Source organism: Carassius auratus, chromosome 50, assembly GCF_003368295.1.
Source record: "Carassius auratus strain Wakin chromosome 50, ASM336829v1, whole genome shotgun sequence".
Classification (NCBI taxonomy): domain Eukaryota; kingdom Metazoa; phylum Chordata; class Actinopteri; order Cypriniformes; family Cyprinidae; genus Carassius; species Carassius auratus.
This window is the reverse complement of record NC_039292.1, coordinates 14,888,095-14,894,776: the sequence shown is the minus strand read 5'-3', so window position 1 is coordinate 14,894,776 and position 6,682 is coordinate 14,888,095.

The following is a 6,682-nucleotide window of genomic DNA, read 5'->3' as shown; positions in this document are numbered from 1 at the left end:
GTCGAACTTTTCATGACCTGATGACCGTGTTTCCCAATCCTGATCCTGGAGAACCCCAGCACTGCGCAGTTTTGGTGTCTCTCTTATCTGACAAACACATGGTCTTTCCATAGATAGAACGACGGAGGCTTGTGGGTAATGTGGTTTAAAACTTTTTATTAACGAAACAAAATAAATTATTTATTTTAAGGAAAACTGGATATCTAAATATGTTTATTGTGCAAACCTCTATGATATATTTGAGAGGCAGGCTGAAATGTGGTATTTACAGTGAGCAATATTTAAAATGCCTTTATGCCAGCTTTCCATTTATTTCTGAAAACTGAGCTCAACATTATTTCATCAGCATAGCATGAGTAATAATCCTGCCCATTTTCTCTTTGATATGTTAATTGGACTCTGATTTACAGCCATTTGAAAAGTACAGTTTTGGGCTCTTCCGGGGGGTGCTACTGGGCCCCTGGCGGTAGAAGGGCAGTAAAACCTACATATATGTATTCTCCTCATCATGGACAACAAACTGAGCTGAGTCACATTTATATCTGACAGTTTTCACAGTCCTCTGTTTTCTATTCTATTCATCATGGTTATTATACCTTTTGACAGGACATTGTGAGGCCATCTGATGAAACATTGAAAAATTAGAAAGAAATGATTTAATAATGAAAATAATAGATTATTTCTTTGATTTTTTAAGTAAATGGCAAGAAATATAATGGATGAACCTGCAACAACTTGCCTTTATCTATTCCCCACTGTAAAGCAGTAATCAAGGACAATGTATACATTGTGATACTTCACTATTACACAAGGACAAATCAATGCAGTGCTAAGAATATTAATTTATATATATATATATATATATATATATATATATATATATATAACTAATTAGCAAAAATCAGTGTAAAAATGTCCTCCTCACCCCCGTATCTTGCTCCTCAGGTGCTGGACATCAGTAATGTGCCTGCTCTTGATTTTAATGCAGTACAAGATCCACGTTGATCATTCCTGCTACATTCTCAGTTATCCCTCAAGTGTTTCTAACAATAAAGCCCATGGCACCATCTTGTAATGCAGAATAATTCATCTCGTAACTCCCTTTATTTCACAAAAAATTTGCATATTTGTTACTAAAATATAAAAAAAATTACTTTCTGGTGTACTGATGTCCCAGATGTTATTAATCCGATCAAAAATGTTTATGTCTTAAATAAAAAAGAATCCCAATAATTAATATGTCGTTTTTCATAACATCCCAGACCTGGTCAAAGTGAAACAAACAATCCAGATGAAGTTGTTTAATGGACAGAGAGCTCATCTTATGTTCTGTGTGGTTTTAGCAGGGTGAGTAACTATGACCCTTGTAGTACTGTACACTTACCATTCTTCAAGCTGCTTTGAGACCTTTTGAGAAGCTTTTTCTCTGAAGAGAATTTACCACATCCTCTTCTTTCACTCCTTTCAAGAGCATCACTTGGTCAAAACCCCTCATTTGGCTGATGAGATCATCTGTACAAATAAAAATACTGCAATAAATATGTCATTCTGCAAGAATTAAGAAAAAGTTACAGAGGCAAAGGTCTTGCTCATGAGACTCCATTAGCATGTGTAGTTCTCAGAGACTCTAGAATTCATCTATTGTTGCAGTAAATGTGTTTTCTTCCTCTAGAATCTTTCTCCAAAGTTCCTGACTTCTCTCACAAATGTGTTTTAGTCTGTGCAGTGTAAGGCCTGGCTTCAAACCAATCAACTATCAATTCACAATTTATAACATAACATTTAGAAAACAATTAAATAATGTCAATTGGTGTGTATATATCAACTAAACCAATTTCATGATACTTGTCTACTTTTAAAACAGGTGGTGTGTTTTTAAAAACATAATATTAAAAATGTCCAGTCACACTTTGCTAACATGCTGTAATTGTAATAGTATAAAACGAAATCAAGGCTGACATGACCAGTTCTGTGAGAGATCATCATAAAATGTTGTATAACACAGCATTGCTTCAACACACACATACCAGAGGACTTCTGTTTGTTTGAGCACAAGATGGCCGTCTTCATTCCTCATCCTGAGCAAATCATTTCCTTGGTCTTCCTTCTCTTCTGTGAAACAAGATAATCTCTACTTACTCTGTGTGCAATTAATATTGCTCATTAAACATAATTAAGTTAATTTAAAGTAAGATTCAGACCAGAGCATTTGAGGAGTAAATGTTGATTAAAAAATATTCTAAACAAATGTACCTGGGAAGAGCTGATCATGGCAAGATTCGCTGAGACTCAGTAATAGCTCTTTTAGTTTTTAGGAAGGTTTGTGAGGGTTGGCTCTTGAGTGAGCTGTTGAGCTTGATATTTTAGACCTGAAAAAGAAGAACAGCATTATCTGCAAACAATCCTGTAAGACACAAGGAAGGAAATATTATTAATTACGTGCAACTTGTACATTACACCTCTGTAAAGATGCTGTATAATTAAATGTTAAATGCATCCATTATTGAAAGCAAGTAATTAATAGCAAGCTATAGTCATATGAATTCTTTTGATAGTGTCAGATGAGACAGTCCTGGGGCTTGTACAATATCATACAAGTGTTAAACTGGATTATTAAGACTGTGATGTGTTTAGGGATCATTTTTAAGACTTTGACCCTGTCCAGATACCCACACTTGCAGTCTTGGCCACTTGAGAGTGTGTGTACGTGACAGTGTGTGAACGAGACTGTCCCCAGTCTTAATAATGCCAAAGCACAGCGTCCTTAACACACACTAAACCTCTCCAATACTGCTCCGGAGCGCTATACAAAGCTTAGTGTATCCCATCATACATGTTTTGGAATAAATCGTCAGACTTTTTGCCGAGATCTCACAAGAGGTCATGGAAAGCTGTCCAATGTACAGTATGTGAAATATTGATAATTAGATATTAAACACATAAGTGTCCCATAAGGCAGTGGCTCCCAATCCTGGTCCTGGAGAAGCCCAACACTGCACATTTGAGATGTCTCCCTGATCAAACACACCTGATTCAACTCATCAGCTCACCAGTGAAGACTCCAAGGCAGATAAGAGAGACACCAAAACCGTGCAGTGCTGGGGTTCTCCAGGATCAGGATTGGGAAACACAGTCATCAGGTCATGAAAAGTTCGACACACACTTGTGGTCATCATGCTCACTCGAACACTAGGCCAAATACAGGAAAGACGTCAAATAAGTAATCAAGTGGTCAAGTGCAAAGATGGCAAGTGTGGGTATTTGGACAGTGCAACAGTTTAAGAAACAACAAATGCTGTACAAATTATAACAGCAGGAATGTTTAATAAAAGGGACAAACGATCACAGACTTACTGCTGCAAATATCTGCCTCCGCAGCTTTCTGTCTTCTCCATTTCTGAAGGAATCCCTCTCCAGAAACACCACTGGGCTGACTGCCTTTACGTATTTTCAGCTAAAAATAAAAATAAAAATAATCAAAAGGGGAGAGTAAATAAAATTGAATTATATACAGAATGTTAATAATGATCTGTGAGCAAAATATTTAGATATAATAAATAAATTATATATATATATATATATATATATATATATATATATATATATATATATATATATATATATATATATATATATATATATATAAACTGATATGAATGAACTGCAAGATGGAAAAATGCATGTTTTATTATTTGTTTTTAATTTGATTTTTTTTTTTGGGATTTACATTAAAAGGTATTAAAAGCATGGTACAGAACATATGATTACTGTGATATCTATCATATAAAAGCACATAAAAACACTAACATTACAGTGATACAAACATGGTTTGGTGATTATTGTATTGTTGTATTGATTATTAATATACCATAGTAAAACTACAGTTACAGTTACTAATGTCCCGTTTACTGTGTTTTAACTTCACATTTCATTTATTACTATTGTAAGTGTCGTGATTACCATGATTTTACTACAAATACAACTTAAATCATTGATCCTGAAATTAATAATAATATAAAACGGATCGAAGGTCTATGGCACGTCCAGGGGCGTGTCTAGAGCATTTTCAGTGGGGGGGCCATGCTGGGGCACTACCTCCGAATGGGGTGGCCGCCAGTGACCAAAAAAAAAAAAAAAAAAGCTAAATTATACAGTATATTACGTAAATCCTATTGATTTTATTTATTTATTTATTTTTTTTTTTATCTTGAATAAAGTTACTTGTAAACAAATGCAGTAATAAACCACTTTTTTTTTTTATTAATTTAGTTTTTTGTCATCCCTGTATATATCCATTAAGTTACATTTGAGAATATATATATATATATATATATATATATATATATATATATATATATATATATATATATATATATATATATATATATATATGTGTGTGTGTATATATATATATATATATATATATATATATATATATATATTTTTTTTTTTTTTTTTTTTTTTTTTTTTTTTGAAAGAAACTCCCTATTTCTTTACTTCATGGCTTGGCACTGCTCTCTTCCCTGCCTTCAAAAGAAACACTTATGTGTGTCTGTTATTCTCAATCTCACAAAAAAATAAAAAAATCTAATTGTGAATAAAATGCACAGAATGCATCCATGTCATGTCATGTGTAAATGACTAAGTTAGGCCTGACAATTTAACTGACTATCTGACTTACTCTCATGCATTGACAAGTAAAATGTCACCATACAGTTATTATTATGGAACATTCTGTGCATATTGTCACCTTGACTGTTTATTGTTTGAAAGCGCCCAGCATATTTTACTTTTATTGTGTTTTATTAAACGTTGACTGAACATTCGATTGAAATCAACCATGACCAACGCGAGCAGAGCCTGACGGGGTAAAAATATTGATCTGAGAAAACCATACAAACATATTAAACCATACATAAAGGTTACCTACCAGCTCTTTGTTTGGTGTTTTTTGATGTGTCGTTCTTGAACGATTCGAATCTTTAATGTGGCTAGGGAAGAACGAGTCGTCTCTATGACGGCGACATCACTTTGAAGGTTTTTCTCTTTTGAGTTCACCCTTCAGATTAAACTATAGAACTGTAGTGTTACTTGTTTAGGATTCAAAATGTTATTTGCTTTTAATTTATGTCATTATGTCCTTTTTGAGCAAGCATCTTATACATATATAAGACCAGTTTAAGCAATTGTTATACCAGCAAACTCAGAATTGGATTAAAAATTTAACTAGGCTATAAATACTTGGATTATTATATTATTATATAGCCTAGTATTTATTTACTGATAGACAGTCAAAAAGACAAATTAATCAATATTTTATTTATAACAAGGTTTTATTTATTTATACAATAATAACACACCACAGATCCTCAAGAAACAGTTACAAAAACACAGTGACAGAAATGTCAGAAATAGCGTATGTGGCTGTCATGTGATTAAGGAATGATTTGAACCCGAAGACTTGTCAGACAAGAGGTGAGTTAGTCACAGACTGAAGACCCAGGTAAAGAATTCATTAATCTTTTCTGTATCTTTATAGCATTTTATTTTTGTATTGTTTGTAGTGTGATCAACGTTTGCTTAAGTACTAGATGTGTTGGGGAAGTAATGCGTAACATTTTAACTACATTTTGGTAAAATGAACGAAATGAATCGGAAAAAGATTCGTTCATTTTGCTGAACGCGACTCAAAAGTTCAAGTCGGTAAAATGATCAGAACTTCCCATCACTAGTGTCTCGACTTCCCACACTTGATAAACTAAAAGTCCAAGTCCGCGACGAGCGGTTGTTTCTCTGCGGCTGCACTTCTTTGAATCGCGATTCGCGAACTTCAGTAGAGTCTATAAAATGATTGGCCATAAAATGAACCAATCACAAGACATCTTATAGGGGGGGCACCTGGGGTGGCCAATCGAATTTCAGGGGGGGCCGGTGCCCCCCCTGGCCACCACGTAGACCCGCCCCTGGGCACGTCACGTGACAGATAGAGTTTAATCACACTAATTAGCAGCTGTGTTCATTTATTTAAATGCAATGAAACTCAAAGACAGCCGCGGATGACCGATATAATACAGCGATTAAACATATGGCACTAATCTGATTAATAAATAAGACAGAATACATTTTATAAAAGGCATTAAAAGAGCGTATATACGACTACTCACCCAAACTGTGGAACTGATAGCAAGTATCGCGATGTGTGCTGAATGAGACTTCTTGAACGTGATTTCATAGCGATAAACATCTCATGTCCTCGTGTCAAATTCTGACGCCAAAAGTTTCCCACTGAAAGCATTGAAGGTTGTAGTGCTTCGATATTCGACGCCGGGAGGCACATTTGGCGTCATAAAAGTGACGCTAGGGGCGCTTGACCGTGCTTCGGTTTTTGACGCCTTTGGAGTGAGAATGGGTTGCGAAATCTTAACAATGCCCTGAATAATGACACTGGTTAACGTTAACAGCAGGAATGCTATTTTTTCTTTGCTTTTTGGTTTGTTTTTTTCTTTCTTATTAGTCATGAGTGAAGTGCATTTAGACTCTTTGAATGGCAATGGTGCAAGAGATATCAGAAAAAGTAATCAAACAGAAAAATATTGATGTTGCTTTTTTACAAGAAACCCACAGCGATGTAAAAAATGCTGTTGACTGGTTAAGAGAGTTTGATGGCACTGCTGTGCTAAGC